At 43.6% G+C, this 18,152-nt stretch overlaps 1 long non-coding RNA gene across 1 annotated transcript; it reads left to right on the forward strand.

Moving 5' to 3' along the window:
• Nucleotides 1-7,493: 7,493 nt before the first annotated feature.
• LOC144118926 (uncharacterized) lies at nt 7,494-9,787 on the forward strand. Its single transcript, XR_013312193.1, has 4 exons — nt 7,494-7,657; nt 8,770-8,819; nt 8,893-8,985; nt 9,645-9,787. It is a non-coding gene; the product is annotated as an uncharacterized LOC144118926 (long non-coding RNA).
• The last annotated feature ends 8,365 nt before the right edge of the window (nt 9,788-18,152 follow it).

An 18,152-nucleotide genomic window follows, 5' to 3' on the forward strand; every position in this document is an offset into this window, starting at 1 on the left:
GCTGATGCATGAGAATCTATTTTAATACAGCCGCCAGACATATCCCGTTCAGTTTATCTCTCCACAAGGTTGTTTTTTTTTACCAGAGAAAGATGTTCTTCCACTATAAACTTATAAGCACTACCCCTTTTGAGATACTTGATCACAGAGTTTTGATTCTTTGCAGCGGAATGCCGATGCTAGAGTGCAGCCTACCTGTTTGCTCTGTATGCATATTAATGGTGACTCAGTAGACCTCTTGGTGCGCAGGACTTCTCTGGTGGTTCCCACCTTTCCAGCCGACAGCCTTCTTATAAAGTTCACTGGCCGCTGACCATGGTCAAAACAAATGACGTTTTGGGAGCGCTTCGGCTCCCTTGTTCACAATGAGGCAACCGGCTGGACGTCTCCGGTTTTTGTAAAACTAAGAAGCGTTTTTAGTGGTTTGGCATAGATGGGATACAGGTAGCCAGCATTCTTGTTTAGTCTGTTAGGCGTTTCTTATTTTTTTTACCACAGGGCTTCATGTACGCAGACACTGTGTGAGATACGCCGAAATGTCTATATCCGGACAGCTGGTAGAGACAGAATTTCATCATAAGGATAATACAAATAAAAATGCATTGGGTTATTAGGTTTGGTTTGGTGTAAGGGGGTTTAACGTCCCAAAGCGACTCAGGCTATGAGAGACGCCGTAGTGAAGGGCCCCGGAAATTTCGACCACCTGGGGTCCTTTAACGTGCACTGACATTGCATAGTACACGGGCCTCTAGAATTTCGCCTCCATCGAAATTCTTCCACCGCGGCCGCCGTGGCCGCACTGGGATATTAAGGCGCCGCCAGTGTGGGATTTCATCCGCCATGGAAACTTTGAGAAGTACACGTGTCGTAATAAAGTCTAATGCCCGTATTACTATGCCTACTCAGCTTTGTTTTTCAATTTATCCCCAAGACATCCGCGTTTACCGAAAACTAACTTTTCAGCATGCGCATACTAAACTTTATTGCTTTCATGATTGCAATGAAATATCCGCCTTGTGCGAAGTTCTGCTGCAGAAAGTTACGGAAGGCGACATAGTGTTTACGAGTGCACTAACCCGTACTATATAACCACTGTCATTATGTTTTGCGTATATTTTATGCACTTGTAGCCCAAAACAATTTTTCACTAATAAGAACTACATAGGAGCACTGCTTCTCTATGGTACTGAACCACTGTGTTGCCTTTTAAATCCGCCAGTTCTGATTACCCTCAGATTCTGCAAAGGAATCGATGTCTCACAGAAATCTAGTGGTTCTACTTCTCTTTGAAGGCTTAGAGAACTGGAAACGCATCAAGACACGCAAGGTTACCAGAACAGAGCGAACCTGCTCAGAGAAAAACTGGCTTAATGACGGGTGACAAAGTTGATGACACTGATATACTTCTCTTTTTAAGGATGCCTTTTTAGTCTGAAAATGAAAATTAGAGGAGACACTTAAGGTCCGCCCTGAGGGGATGGCGCAATAGATTTAGTGGGTTAACCCCCACATATGCGGAATTGCTCATTTTACTCTTTACATCCATCGATCCCTGGGTGTCTTCATACCACTCCTGGCGCATTGGTGCAGTGATAAGCGATGGCCCGGCGATAGCATGTCATGCCATCGATGGAGCATGTGCAACCCAGGTTACTCCTCATGGGCAGCTTATATCGACCAATCATTAATTTAACTGCCACCTGCCACTGTGGTTAGTTCGCTTACTATCCGGTGCACAGATTTTTAAGACGCCACGAGGTCATGTGACTAAGGTCGCCCCCCTAGGTTGCCTCTCCTGGGATTTTTCGCTCACAACACCGACGAAGACTCCGGATTTTCTGCACGACGAGAGACTTGACGCTGTCGCGTTCATAAACTGCGGGGGCTTTAGATGCTCTCTCCACATGTTGCGCGTAAACGAGTGCATAAAGTGCGGGCTCTGGAGAGTTTTTTTCCCCCTAAGATTTATTAGATCAAAGAGCGTCGCATACTAGAAATATCTAATGCACATTATGCTTCAATTAAATCAACGCACACTTGATCGCTGCTCGCATTTTATGATGCCGGCAGCAGGAATAAAACGTGCACGCCACCAAACACAAACTAAACTGCCGAAAGAAAGGATTAGGCCCCAAGCCGCGGCGCCGCTGCGCCAGGAGTGGTATAGGGACTCCAAGGGATCTTTGAATGTAAAGTCGAGATCATCATTCGGCATATGTAAGCGTTAAGGCCGTCGTACGATCGCTTTTGTGCGGATTCCGCAAGCATGCGGTTCACACATTTTCAGTCTGCGTGCAGACGTGGGGCGGAAAGGTGTTTTACAACCACTCTGCTGCTTTCAGGTGAGCCGGACAGTTCCAGCGTTCCGATTGCCGCGCCCGGCAGTGCCTCCCATTTAATCGCGTGCGGCGGTACAGGAATGTGTTTGTAGCAAAACACGCAGACATCTTGCGGCAGAAATTACCCGCATTAATGGCGGCGTACAAGAGACGGCCTTAGCGTCAACGTTCTTTTGCTGCGAGATTTTCGTCGAAGGTAAAATCGTGGTCCACTGTGGTGGTATGGATCTCGATGCGGCCGACCCTGACGGCCGCGAACGATAAAACAGCTACATCGCAGGGGAGGCTGATCCCCAGAAGCGGTGTCGGAGGAAACGATACGTGTTTGAACCATTTGTATCCAGAAGACTGCAAAACGCGTCACATCGTAATCGCGCACTCCTCCTCATTCAACCGTTTTGTTCTCACAATGGTCTACGATTTCTGCCCCAAAATAACAGAAAGGCTTTCCACTCTGAAAGTTACGCGGCCCCTCACGATTTCAGAACGACGACGCGATTCTTATTGCGAATTCTCGATCGCGCCAGGCTGCAGTACAGGCTGCTAACAACCATGAGTAAAAACAGTCAGGATAGTCACATTTTTCAGTTATTTAAGATTGCACACCTAAAGTTTTTGGTCAGTTATTCAAATAGCACACTGCAACGTTTTTTGCATTGCTAACAGAGGAAATAATAATTGCACTTGCAGCCTTTACCGAGCATTTGCCCAGTAGTTGTCAAGGTTATATGTTAACGGCCTCCTGCCTGGGTCCCTACTGACTGTTATTGAAAACTATTTGTTCAATGTCTGTATGCATAAGGTGTATGTGACTCAATTGTGCATGATTTAAAAATTCGCATTTTAACACACTGCTGTCAAACGCAAATGTAAATGCACATGAAAAAGTATGACGTTTCCGACCATTTGGAACAGGTAAAATCTGTAGTAATTAATGCAGTTCTGCATTTCACACAAAAGTGACAAAGCAGCATTAGTGATTTATTTTTGTCATGTTTATTAGCTCATTATGAAATGTTAAAAAAGAAATAGCACTGCGTGGCTGCAAAGGGGCTTAGACGTGCATCACTCGGCTAGAGTGCACGGCTTTGTCCTGCAAAGTGACAGCGGGCCATCAGGTGGTCCTTTAGCATTCTTTCCTCAGCTCATATTGCAGTTCCACAAGATAGAATGCAGCGTTGAAAACAAGTATGGGAAGTTCCGCTGAAGGCCATGTCATTGTTGTCATATACAAAACAAGCGGGCATATACTCTGAGCACCTTCAAAGCATTCGCAAATGTCGCTTTAAATGCAAAACAGAGTGAGTGCCTTTGTATTGCATAAAAGCCTATACATGCCATTCTAATTGTTATAAGCCTAATAAGTTGTGGGAGCCAGCAAACTGAATTACAGGTACAGGAAATGCAAAAACCAATTTGGATGGTTTACATGGCGATGGCTTCTGGCTTAGACTGGGAAGAATACTTCGTATAGTCAGGGAAACAGGATACGATGACCTATTATCTGGTTATCTCGAAACACTAACATCGCAAGAAAAATTTTAAAATTGAATTTCCAGTATGAGAGCTATGATGTCGCACAATAAAATGAAATTCAAAATAAGCCATTTAAGTATGTGATAGGTCCAAAACTTTGGTCCCAGGTTCAGAGCTTTTGCTGCTTCTGCATGTACTTCCGTGGAATCAAAAATATGCACTGTTTAGTGACCAGTGGAACGTGGGTGTTTTGTGTGGAACCTCGCCTCGATAAATTCGAGCCTTTCTCTATTGATACAAGGTGCTGCAAAAGCACACCCAGAAGATGCAGAAAGATGTATCAGGGAAGGCGTCGACATCCTAAAGAATGCCCCTGAGAAGAAGGCTCGGATAAATCGCTCTAAAGTAGCAGCAAGCCTAAAAAATGACCTTCGGCTGATGACTTCCGATCAGGAGGGTGGATTTCTAGATTTGCCTACTGCTACGTTTTGGGGAAAAATTCAGGAGGCCATCAAGGCAAATTTTCGAAGAGTGGAAAAAGTAAAGCCTGAACCTGTGAAGAAAAAGGCAAGAAAGCTTTGTCACGAATGTGGCTAAACTAAGATTGGGCAGGCTATAATCAAGGCCAAGGATGCGAGCTTGAATGCTTTCTTCAAGATGAAGGCCCACACAGACGGCTGGCTTTTGAGAACAATTGTGTTGGAACGAGGAAGCTGGCAACATGCTTTGGGGCGGTTCCTTCAAGACTCCCCCTTCTTGTTACCTCTGATGGACCCCTACCTGATCAAAAAGTCAGAGCAGGTTTCAAAGTACCTACAAGAACAGTGCCTGGAAGGAGCAAGCCTCTTCTCGATCGACCTAAAAGACCTATACTATTCTCTACCCTACTAACGCTTGTTTGAAGCAGTTAAGAAAAGATTAATGCTATGGGAGTTGTAAGATTTCAAAATGCCTACGGAGTAAGCTGTGACAACTTTCTTGAAGTTTTGAGGTTATACCTTAACTCAACATTCATATCTTTCCAAGATGGGCTTTACATCCAGAAAGAAGGGGTCTGCATAGGCTCGTGCGTAGCGCCAATTCTTAGTTATCTGCTACTTGGCCGCTATGACAATCACTGGAAAAAGATCTGGAAAACAGCAGCGTGGTAAGTGTTTTTCGCTACGTGGACGATTTTTTGGTAGTTTACAAAGCATCTGCTGCAAGTTCGCAGAATGATGTAGAGAATATTTACAAGATCTTAGACACGCTAACAGATTTCACTTTGACGAAGGAATTGACGAACGAAAGCCAGCTTGAGTTCCTAGATTTGCGACTTTTTATACGCCCAAAGCACATCTGTTGCAGCTATTCTCCGCGCTCAAAAAAAGGCCTGATGCCTTACAGTTCAGCTCACTCGAAGCTCGCTAAGAGATCAGTGGCCACAAGTGCATTGAAGAATGCCCTTAATCGGTCATGCAATCATCGTATCGAGGAGGGCTTCAAGGGCCAACTGCAAAGACTTCGCGTTGCGGGGTTCCTGGACACTGTTCTACGGAGTATGTGCGACAAGTTGTTAAAAGATTTAAGTCGACCATTCACAGTAACCCAGAAGCAAGGAGACCAAGCAAGCACTGTAGTGATTTCCAACGTGCGTGGAGTAAGCCATCCTTTGAAAAAAGTCATAGGCCTGCCCCCCCCCCCCCCCCCCCCATGTGAAGCTCGTCTTTCCTGCCCCCATCAAGCTGGAAAACCTTTGCAAGTTATTAAACAAGGATCGCCCATCGTCAAAACTATGCGAAAAGAAACATGAAAAGTTCGCTGACTGCAAAAAAGGAGAAGCGTATGAGATACCATTATCATGTGGGTCATCTTACATTGGGCAGACAGGACGTTGCCTTAACGATGGGCTACGGGAGCAAAACAAATACTTAAAAGAAGGCGCAAGAAAAACCTTACCTGACCACATGGCCACACGCAAATGCACGGCAAACATTCACAAAAGCACGGCTCTCACAAAGTACCAGCATCAGCGTGTGCGCGAAATGTATGAAGCCTATTTTATTCATTGCAAGAGAAAAACCTGTGTCAGCGCGTCCCCCTTAACGCTGAAAAGAAACGAGATTAGATTCCTCGATGGTTGAGCATGCGCGGAAGCTTGCTATTGTTTTTATCTTTTTATGTTTTTATGCTGTGAGCGTTGCCCATGGGTATATATTGCTCTTGTCGCAATAAACTTTTTTCGGTTGTTAGTAGCGCTGGCGTGTGTGTCACCTTTCACTTTGTCTCGTCCTTAGCGCTTTGAATTTTTCTTGTTCTCACCTTTTTTATCTCTCTTCTATATTGATGTGAATTGCCGTTCCTCGCTGTAATGTACCCTGTGTCCTGAAAGTAAAATAAATATCTCTTGCCAAGGACCATGCCAGAGGAGGGCGGGGAGGGGGGGTGATTAAAAAAGAGAGAGGGTGCTAACTGGGCCCCAGCCCTCCCCCGGGAGACTGATAACTCGGTGCCTATGTCTCTGTGAACTCCATCAGCGTAGATGATTACAGTATTCTACTAGGGGAACTTCGCTCACCACTGTTGCACGCAGCGAAGTTCGCAGTCGCTCTGAACACTTGTAATATAAACATGTAGCCAATATAATACGCTTCACGGCATAGCTGCCACCGCCTATGCCTCGCTTCCCGGCTCAATCGAACGACGGCCATCTTTCCCAGGCAGAAGCGAGGTGGAGGGGCCGAGACGTTGTGTAAAAAGCAGCCAATAGCTGCAATCCGGTTTCAAGCCGGACCCACACACTGGCACATAAGTAGAAGTTGGTCAACTTTTCCTCCGGCGATTATATGGACAGTGCGGTCGCTCGTCCGCATGCCGCGCGGAACGCGCAAAAAACCGATCGCACAACAGACCTTAACCCCATAAATCTATAGCGTCAACAGCTTAAGGCTAGGCTTAAGTGCCTCCTCGAGTTTTTTTATTTATTCAATAGCTGTACGGCGTAATATCGAATTTGTTGAGGCTGAACTTGACATATTCACCTCTGAATGTTGTCTAATGACTGTAAAAAAAGTCACGACATGCAGTGATTTGTCAGCAGCAATGCTAATCATAATTAGAAAATTTTGTCACAAGTCTCACCTTTCCTAATGGAAAAAATATATTCCCTCTCTGAATGCGCAGTGAAAAACTTCCAGGCTGTTTCAAAAGACGCAGTTGTGTGGGTGCGCGATGCGGTCGTTCAATGGGAGAGCCATAAACCACACAGTTAGTGGATGTGCTCAGGGTAAGAGCAGGAAAAGCGACTTTGTTGATAACTTTTGGCGGCCGTCGCAGAGCTTGGCTGCTTGAAACGTTCGTTCTCATCTTTCTTTTCCCACTTTCGTCGGCAGCGGTAATAATGCAACATAATTTAAGGAGTGCGCGATCTAAGCGCGGTCTTTCTCCATACAATCTCCGACAAATAAATTCTCGCCCGCCATACCGGTGACGGTTCTTCGTAGTATACATCCGTTGCGTGCTAGAAAGAGCAATTTAGGTTAGATCACGGGCTTTCTGAAGCCCATCGCTTTTAATGGAAGTCATCGAGAGCAGCTTTTGACTTTGTTTTCCAGACAGGAGCAAACGATCAGGAGCCTCCAGACGCCTCGCAGACAGTTGACACTAGCGACTGGCTTGTATATAAATGCCTGACACAGGCCACGCTATTATCAGACGTTCAGCTAATGTGCTCCACCTCAAGCTAAAAAACTCATCCACCGTACAGAGGCTATCGCAGATCTATAGGAACATGGCGAAAGTCGTTATTTTGGCTTTCTTGTTGCTGTTAGCGACCTCCTGCCTTTGCCAGGACGACAGCAATGGTGAGTGGTCCGAACAAAGGCGGCACAAGCACCTCTAGGGCTTGCTCACCTAAACCCCTGTTCCCGTCATCGTAGTGTTCGTACTAGGATTGAAGCCTAAAAAATGCATTCAAGGGCTTGCGGGGCACATTTTCACCAACTCTGTAAACTGTTTTTTGCAATAACCATTTGGAGTCCAAGGTCGAAGACCGCAAATATCAGCCATATCCTTACAAGCGTACCATGTATAAACGACCATCAGTAGCCGCGTTAATAGAAGGATAGGAGGAGGAGGTTACTGCAGTAGCAGTATCCCCCAGTGCTTATCCAATATAGGACAGTGTAGCGTTTAGCAAAAGCATTGCGCTCCCCCTGTTCGAACCGAGTTCTCCGAACAGCACTTGTCAAGTTCGTCTTCGCGCTGTAAGCACGTGGCGTCAAAAATTCGAACGAAAGGTATCGGCTGTGCGCTATCATAAATAGAAAAATGCTTTATTTGTGAGAACACCTAATAGCCGTGTAGAAACTTAAAATTCGTCTTTACATTTATTCAAAAGCTACGCGGCAGCCCACTGCCTCTTGTTGTCAGTGGTAGCAAGATCAGAATAGCGAAAGACTGAGCTCGGCATATAAACTAAGCCGCGTACCTTCAGCGCCATCTTCATGACAACTTGGGAAACTGGCATCACTCAATAAGCGATATACTGAGAGTACTTTCTCAGTGGGCACTGGGAAAGGCGCCATTCGGTAGTTACAGTGTGCCATGTACAAACTATTCAGCATGTAAATGCAGAATGCTAAGATTCCGTGAGAAATTTCGCAAGGAAGTTCTTTCTATATATTTCACAGAGTATTCTGTCATGACTGTTGGCAGAGCGAGTAATAAGTTGCAAAAAATTGGAGATATGATGAGTTTGATGTGCCGATTACCAACGTTAGCGTTAACAGATGTCTGGTACTAAGTCGGTTGATATTCTTGGGCCCACAGCACGAAATTAACATCGCTGAGCGCAGCTCGCGGAGAAGAAACCTAAGTGGGTAAACTAGGAGTGCGGCTCAGTGACGATAATTTCGTATATTTCGGCTTGCTTGTAATGAGAATTTATATCTTGCCATTTTTTACTCTCTGACAGAAATCGAGGGTAGGGGAATCGGATGCATAAGGATCATACCGAAGGAGAAGGTGAGTGACTAATATTAGCTTTAAGTTCGGATTCATTGCTTCAGCTGCATTTGTAATTTTTCTTCCCTCGCAGTCGAAGATTGGTGGTCGAGTGATATCGTGCACGTACCCTTGCGTCGGTATCCCTCCTCAAGCTGCAAAGGAGCGTGACGGAACGCCGTGCTGGGTAGGCGTACATTGCCGTTTCCTTTCTTTGTTAAACTATTTCATGCTATGAAATGTGTTGACTTTCACATAGCTGAGCCCACGCATTTTGTTATTAGCATGTATTACCGAATTGTGATTGTTTAATTTCACTACTTTATCTGGTGTTTTCCCGCTGTACCAATGCCAAGTGAAAAAGCCGAGTCACACCGTATGTGCACGTATATTTCATTTATTCTCTGTGTTTCCCGCCTTCCGAAGTGACTGCGAGTAACGCGATGGTGAAATATTCTTGCACCTTTGACATGACGTCACAGCTTCCTTGGGTCGATGCCAGCTAAACCGTCAGATACGCGATCCCATGGCATAGTGCAAACTCATTTGCACCTACAACATCTTAGGGCCACAGGACACCTATTCCCAAATACAATCATTAATTCATTGGTATCACGAACCTTGACCTGTGTTTTATATGATTATTCTAGGAAGACTCGCAGCTGATTCTATGTATTACATTCCACATCTTCGTTCTTTTTTTTTTTGTGATCCTGTTTTACTCTCTTTTTGCTGCAGCTGGAATAGCCACTGTGTAATAATGGTTTTTTAAATACCAATGAAATATTTCAGATTCGTTCCTTATGATTCTTTCTTTCTTTCCTTATGATTTTTGGAAACATCTAGAACTCGTTCTGGAAAGGCAAATGCAAGAACGGTTCATGCATGCAAAAATAGCCATCTGGTTTACGGCCTAAGTCTGACTGGGCGAGACTTGAGAACTTTTTCGCACCAATACTCCGTCATCTGAAGGGACCCAATGAATTACTTGCGACGACTTCAACTGCATCGTCAGTTTTTTTTTTTCCTTTTGGAATAATAAACTTGTTTCCCGCATGACTGTGCTGCATGCGTCTTCTTGAAGTTACAGCTGCATTTGTACTCACATTTCTTTCTGCTTTGTGGAAGGCTGCAGTCCCTTCACCTTTGTGGCGCAGGCTGAGGTTCACAAAGATTCTTCTGCACATCGCACAAATCCTGCACAAACTTCATAATTATTGACGTGTTCTTATATTGACCAGCAGACACGTTTTCTGCACGCTTTGTTGGAATAAAGTTTGGTGTTATCTAATTTCATTTTATTGGTGGCCTTCCCATGTGGTTTCTGCTCGCTTGAGCACACTCCAAAGTTTCCTTGCACACAGTGATGTTCCAGTCGGATAAAGTTTTCTCGTCTCACGGAAATTATTGAGTAAAATTCAAGAAAAAGAGAACCTTAACGTATTTTAAGGAATTTTTTGAGCCGGATGGTCTCGTTTTTAATATGGGTATATTTTTCGAAGAACTACAGGAAGAATGAGAAAACGGGGCCTTATAAATATAATTCTCACTTACGACACGGAACATCTAAGATTTCACCGCCATGTTACGGCACTCGAGTTTTCTCTTATTAATTTTTGGCGCCTATCACATTTGGATACTTTATCTCATGTTAGAATCTTACAGGTTATATTATATACCTATTCCAAAACTTTGTTACTATTAAATCTCTTGGTTCAAGCATCCAAGTGACAGATGTACTCTTTCATGGTGTAATGTGAAATGGCCTGTGCGGGGAGAACATTAACATATGACCTGTTAATGTGTTGTATTCCAACAGAGTAATTCTTAAATTTGGTAAAGTCCACAAGCAAAATGGCCTTGAAATTGAGCATGAGAAGTCCCGAGAATAGGTCAATGATTCTTTCTGATATACTAAGCAGAGCGGCGCCAGTCCATGGCGTGCTGAATGCGGCCTGAAAACGCGACAGAAATTCCGAAATTGATGTCATTATTTTTCCATCTACATATATAAAAACAAACAGCGCCGAATTATTCCCCACCAACCTTGCATCAAGTTTACCAAATATGAAAACTCCAGCGCGCTATAGAATAAAGAAAAATTTAATAATATTTAAAACTTCAAAAAGTGGCATTTTGCCCACCCCATTGGACAAAATGACAGTAAATTTCGCGGTGCCAAAGGAGGCACTTTTCAAAAATGAGGATATTACTTTTCGTTGCAATAAATGGCACGAAGTTGGCGCCATGGACTCCTCAGCAATCTTTGAGTTTTGTTCAATGGCACGCTACACTTTACTATGTTCGACAGGTGGTCTCTGCGTGTAGCCTGGCTGCGCTGTTGTTTTGAACTTCCTGCCTTCATCGCAGTTTTCTTGCGGTTTTGTGTACCAGTTGATGCTCATTCGCTCGGCCCTGTTGAATTACCTGCGACTGCGATCGATTTGTGGAGCGTGAACACGAGAGGTCAACTCGAGCCTCCGTTCGGCCAGAGCAAACATAGCTTGCTTCACTGACAGAATGTTTTGCGAGAACTGTGCCTGCCCGTCGCACAGAGCATGACACTCAGGCAAGTTCCGAAGATCTTTTATACGTTTTTGAGAGGTGTTCAAGCACGCAGTGGCGAAACCCACTAACATATAAGGAAGAAAAACCTACAGACATGGACAAATCCTTATGTTTTTCTGCCCTATATGTAAGCTTTCACTCTGCAGTTATGTCTCAAGAAAGTAAGCAACTTGCCGAAAAGCTCCGTTTGCTGCTTTTATGCGCATTTTGCTTTTTAGATTCTCTCATCGCCTTTGCATTTCTGTGATGGGCGCCTTGAAGAACACTATAAACCGAAGCATGCGTCACTTGTGAGCTTTCTTCATGTTTTCTGTCCGCAAGCTGGTATTGCATGGTTTCCATTTGTACGTTCAGACTACCCTAAATAGCGGTAAATCAAATAATAGGGCTTTAGAGCGAGCAATAAAACAATTAGATTCACTTGAGCTCCACCAGACCATCACAACATCGTGCTTTGTCCCGCATGCAGCCTGTTTCAAAAACAGATCTATCTTAATTACCCGAAGGGCAAGAATTCATCAACTTTGCATAAGATAAGACCAATAACCATTTGTAATAACCAAACCCTTGCGTGAGGCTGACTGCGCCGCACAGTTGTGAAAAAGTTTGCGTGCAGGACTTCGTGCCTTTTCGGCCGCTTTCTGGTTCACCAAGTGCCCCCTTTCAATTGTTTTCCTCAGCTTGAAATGAGCCAAACTGGGGAACAATCAGTCATTTATAGCGGACCAGCGGCCGGTCATAGTATGCAAATATCAAGATAATATGTGTTATTCTTGGATTTCCGCAAAGCATTTGATAAGGTGTCGCATAACATATTAATTAATAAATTAAAGTATTATATTAAAAACGACCGGATACTTACGTGGATTACAGCTTACCTCTCAGACAGGTGCCAATTCGTAACTCTAAACAATATATCTTCTAGCGATGTCCGGTTTATGTCTGGCGTCCCCCAGGGATCCGTTTTGAAACCACTCTTATTTCTATTGTTTATTAATGACATTGTGGCAGATATTTCAGTCTGCGTGAAGCTGTACGCGAATGACTGTATTTTATATCAAGTGGTGTCTTCAGTTGATCACCAGGTACGTCTAAATAATGACCTAGCCAGGGTTGTTGCATGGTGCAACAAATGGCAGATGTGCATTAATTTTGAAAAAAACGTTTTTATGAAAATTACACACAAGAAAATACCTCTTCATTTTCTGTACGGTACTAACAACATATCATTATTAGAGGTGACAGAGTATAAATATTAAGGCCTATGGATTACTAACAACCTTTCGTGGTCAAAACACATAGACGCTGTTGTAGGAAATTCAATGCGGAAACTCTTCTTGAAGCGCTCATTAAAGTAATCCCTACCTAGTGTTCGTCTATTGGCATACCTTTCCCTCATCCCTACGTTACTAGAGTATGCTGTAATCATCTGGGACCCTTTCACGGTAACAAACATTCAGAAATTAGAGCGAATACAGCATAAAAAAGTTACATTTATTTTTAACTCATATGGCCATGCATCTGGAAGTGAGCTCGTGAGGCGAAGTGGGTTACCCTCAGTTGTGGAGCGCAATCGTGTTTGTCGATTAAAGATTTTCTTCCAGCTCATAAAAGGTCATTATAAAGTTAATACTTCTAATTATTTTGCTTACTCCTCAGGTCAGAACACGAGAGAAAGGCATGCTCTAACAATAACACCTTTGAACGCACAAAATAACTGCTTTAAATATTCTTTTTTTCCGAGGACAATTACTGAATGGAATAAACTTAATAGCGAGACTGTTAATCATAATTCTGTGGAGATGTTTAAAAAGTGCCTGCAAATGTTATGAATTTGAGTGTTTATATGCTTGTATTTTGTTGTTTTTTTCCCACCCTGCTATGATCTGTACTAGATCGCAGTATCTATAAATAAATAAATAAAAATAAAGTTTGGTTTTATCTAATGTCATTTTATTCGTGGCTTTCCCATTTGGTTTCTGCTCGTTTGAGCTCACTCCAATGTTTCCTTGCACACAGTGGTGTTCCAGTCGGAAAGCTTTTTCTCGTTCACGGAAATTGATGTGTAAAATTTGGGGAAAAGAGAACCTTTACGTATTTCAAGGAATTTTAGGAGCCGGATTGTCTCGCTTTTTAGGTGGGTATATTTTTCGAAGAACTACACGAAAAAATGAGAAAACGGGTTCTTATAAAGGTAATTCTCGCTTACGACACGGAACAGCTAAGATTTCACCGCCATGCTACGGCACTCGAGTTTTTCCTTACAAATTTTTGGCGCCTATCACATTTGGATATTTTATCTCATGTTGGAATCTTACAGGTTATATTAGATTCCTATTCCAAAACTTTGTTACTATCAAATCTCTTGGTTCAAGCATCCCAGTGACAGATGTACTTTTTCATGGTGTAATGTGAAATGGCCTATGCGGGGAGAACATTAACATATGACCTGTTAATGTGTATTTCAACAGAGTAATTCTTAAAAATTTGGTAAAGTCCACAAGCAAAATGGCCCTGAAACTGAGCATGAGAAGTCCCGAGAATAGGTCAATGAGTCTTTCTGATATATTAAGCAGAGCGGCGCCAGTCCATGGCGTGCTGAATGCGGCCTGAAAACGCGACGGAAATTCCGAAATTGCTGTCATTATTTTTCCATCTACATATATAAAAAACAAACAGCGCCGAATTATTCCCCACCATCCTTGCATCACGTTTACCAAATATCGAAACTCCAGCGTGCTATAGAATAAAGAAAAATTTAATGATATTTAAAACTTCAAAAAGCGGCATTTTGCCAACTTAATCGGACAAAATGACAGTAAATTTCGCGGTGCCAAAGGAGGCACTTTTCAAAAATGAGGATATTACTTTTCGTTGCAATAAATGGCACGAAGTTGGAGCCATGGACTCCTTAGCAATCTTTTAGTTTTGTTCAATGGCACGCTACACTTTACTATGTTCCACAGGTGGTCTCTGCGTGTAGCCTAGCTGCGCTGTTGTTTTGAACTTCCTGCCTTCATCGCAGTTTTCTTGCGATTTTGTGTACCAGTTGATGCTCATTCGCTCAGCCCTGTAGAATTACCTGCAACTGCGATCGATTTGTGGGGCTTGAACACGGGAGGTCAACTCGAGCCTCCGTTCGGCCAGAACCAACATAGCTTGCTTCACTGACAATGTTTTGCGAGAACTGTGCCTGACCGCCCGACAGAGCATGACACTTAGGCAAGTTCCGAAGTGATTTTATACGTTTTTGAGAGGTGTTCAAGCACGCAGTGGCCAAAACCCACTAACATATAAGGAAGAAAAACCTACAGACATGGACAAATCCTTACGTTTTCCTGCATTATGTGTAAGCTTTCACTCTGCAGTTATGTCTCAAGAAAGTAACCAACTTGCCGAAAAGCTCGCTTTGCTGTTTTTATGCGCATTTTGCTTTTTAGATTCTCTCATCGCCTTTGCATTTCTGTGATGGGCGCCTTGAAGAACACTATAAACCGAAGCATGCGTCACTTGTGAGCTTTCTTCATGTTTTCTGTCCGCAAGCTGGTATTGAATGGTTTCCGTTTGGACGTTCAGACTACCCTAAATAACGGTAAAACAAATAATAGGGCTTTAGAGCGAGCAATAAAACAATTAGATTCACTTGAGCTCCACCAGACCATCACAACATCGTGTTTTGTCCCGCATGCAGCCTGTTGCAAAAACAGGTCTATCTTAATTACCCGAAGGGCAAGAATTCATCAGCTTTGCATAAGATAAGACCAATAACCATTTGTAATAACAAAATCCTTCCGTGAGGCAGACTGAGCCGCTCAGTTTTAAAAAAAATTTGCGTGCAGGCCTTTTCGACCGCTTTCTGGTTCACCAAGCCGCCCCGCTCAATCGTTTTCCTCTGCTTGAAATGAGCCAAACTGGGGAACAATCAGTCATTTATAGCGGACCAGTGGCAGGTTATAGCATTTAAATATCGAGATAATATGTGACTCATTTAAAAGCCAATGGGTTGTAAGACCCATAATATTGCGTTTTGCGCCATGCCGCTTTTGTAACTCTCCCGTACGCTTATCTTTTGGAATATGAATGAAATGCTACTTAACGTTAACCTCTGGCGAGGGGCAAGTTAGTGTTGCGGCATATGCTAAAGGAACACTAATGTAGAGTAGGCAGCTCCTGCTACTTGGAATAGAAAAATCGAACGCATCTCAACGCTCCACTCTGGCTCTGGTTATTGTAGTCACATCATTGAGAGAGTACAGGTTTAACACTCTTACGTAGAACACTTATAGCAGCCCAGAGGGCAGCACAAGGCAGTCCACTGGTGCAAGAGAATTTATTTTAACCCAGTCGTCACACGTATCTCGTTCATTTTATCTCCCCACTAAGTTTGTTTTTTTTTCCTTGAAGACAGAAAGATGTTCTCTAACTATAAACTTATGAGCACTACCCCTTGTGAGATACTTGATCACAAAGTTTTGATTCTTTGTAGGGGAATGCCAGCGCTAGAGTAGAGTCTACCTTTTTGTTGTGATTGCGTATTAATGGTGACGGAGTATATCTCTTTGTGTGCAGGACATTTCTGGCGGTTCCCACCTTTCCAGCCGGTAGCCTCCTTATAAAGTTCACTGGCCACTGACCATGGTGAAAACAAATGACGTTTGGAAGCGCTTTCGGCTCCCGTGTTCACAATGAGGCAACCGGCTTGACGTCTCCGGTTTTTGTAACACTGAGTAGAGTTTTTAGTGGTTCGGCATAGAGAGAATGCATGGTGTCATCATTCTTGTTTTGCGCGTTTGACGTTTCTTTTTTTTTAACACAGCGCTTCATGTACGCAGACGCTGTTTGAGATACGCCGAAACGTCTGTACCCCGACCGGTCTTAGAGGCAGAATTTCATGATAGGAATAAAAGAAAAAAAATGAACCGGGATATTCAGGTACCAACAGTGTGAGAGTTCATCCGGCATGGGTATTTTGGGAAGTATGTGTGTCGTAATAAAGTCGAATGTCCATATTACTAAGTATACTCAGCTTGTATATGCCAATTTATCCCCACGACGTGAACGTTTACCAAAAACTAACTTTTAGCATGCGCATACCACACTTTATTCATTTCATGCTTGCAATGAACTCTCCGCCATTCCAGTATTAGATTCTGTGTCATGCTCCGCTGCTGAAAGCTACGGAAGGCGTCATATTTACGAGTGCACAAACCCACACTTTAGAAGCACTGTCACTATGCTTTGTGTATATTTCATGCACTTGTAGCCCAAAACAACTTTTGACTAATAAAAACTGCTTAGGACCACTGCTTCTCTATGGAACTGAACCACAGTGGTGCTTTTTAAATACGCCAATTCTGATTACCCTCCGCTGCTGCAAAGAGATCGATGTCTCACAGAAATCTAGTGGTTCTACTTCTCTTTGAAGGCTTAGAGAACTGGAAACGCATCAAGACACGGAAGTTTACCAGAACAGAGCGAACCTGCTCAGAGAAAAACTGGCTGCGTGACGGGTGACAAAGTTGATGACACTGATATATTTCTCTTTTTGGGATGTCTTTCTTACTTAAAGTAGGGAATTGCGCGAGTTTGCGCCCGTCCTTGTCTTTTCTCGTCTGTGTCTTTTTTAGCGCAATTCCCTTCTTTAAGTATGTACGACCGACTCGCCCAACAACGTGCTCTCCTGAAAAATGTCTTTCTTAGTCTGAAAAAAATCTGAGTGGACACTTAAGCTTCGCCCTCAGGGTATGACGCAATAGATTTACATATGCTTCCGGGAATTGGTCATTCTCCTCTTTACATTCATCGATCCCTGGGGGACCTCATACCACTCCTGGCGCTCTGGAGCAGCGGTTAAGCGATCGTCCTGCGAGAGCAGCTGATGCTATCGATGAGTCATGTGCGACAAGGGCTACTCTCATCGGCGGCTTCTAGCAACCAATCATTAATTTAACTGCCACCAGCTACTGTTGTCAGTTTGCTGACTATTCGGTGGACAGGTTGTGAAGACGCCACGAGGTCATCAGACTAAGATCGCCCACCTAGATTGCCTCTAAGTCGATTTCTCGCTCACAATGCCGACGAACACACCGGATTTTTTGCACGACAAAAGCCTTGACGCTGTCGCGTTTATAATCTGCGTGGGCTTTAGATGCTCTCTCCATATGTTGCGCGTAAACGAGTGCATAAACTGCGGGCTCTGGAGAGGTTTCTTTTCCCCCTTGTAATCTACTATAGCAAAGAGTATTACATACTAGAAACATCTATTATCTCCTATCAAGTCAACGCATATTTGATCGCGGCTCACATTTCATGATACCGGCAGCTGAAATAAAACTTCCGCGCAGCCAAAAACAAACTAAAGTGCCGAATGAAAAGGTTAAGCCCCAACTTATCTGACACAGGACGTAATAGGTCTCGTTTGTTTCATTAACTGGTTGGCTTAGGTTAAGAGGTTTAACACCCGAAAGCGACTTAGGCTACGACGGACGCCGTAGTGCCCGGCGCCGGTCATTTCAACCAGCTTGGGTGCTTTAATGCGCACTGACATCGCGCAGTACAAAGGCCTCTAATATTTCGCCTTAATCGAAATGTGACCGCCACGGCCGGGATTGAACCCGCGCCTTTCGGCTCAGCAGCCGAGCACCATTACCACAGAGCCACCGCGGATGAGTGTTCCTATAATATTTTTTTCTTTATTGCCTGGCTTTGACTCATAAAATTTAACCAAAAAAACACTCAACAAAAACCACACAAAACACTATGTACATAAGACACTGTCGTGGTCAG

This window comes from Amblyomma americanum, chromosome 2 (genome assembly GCF_052857255.1).
Source record: "Amblyomma americanum isolate KBUSLIRL-KWMA chromosome 2, ASM5285725v1, whole genome shotgun sequence".
In the NCBI taxonomy this organism is placed as follows: Eukaryota; Metazoa; Arthropoda; class Arachnida; order Ixodida; family Ixodidae; genus Amblyomma; species Amblyomma americanum.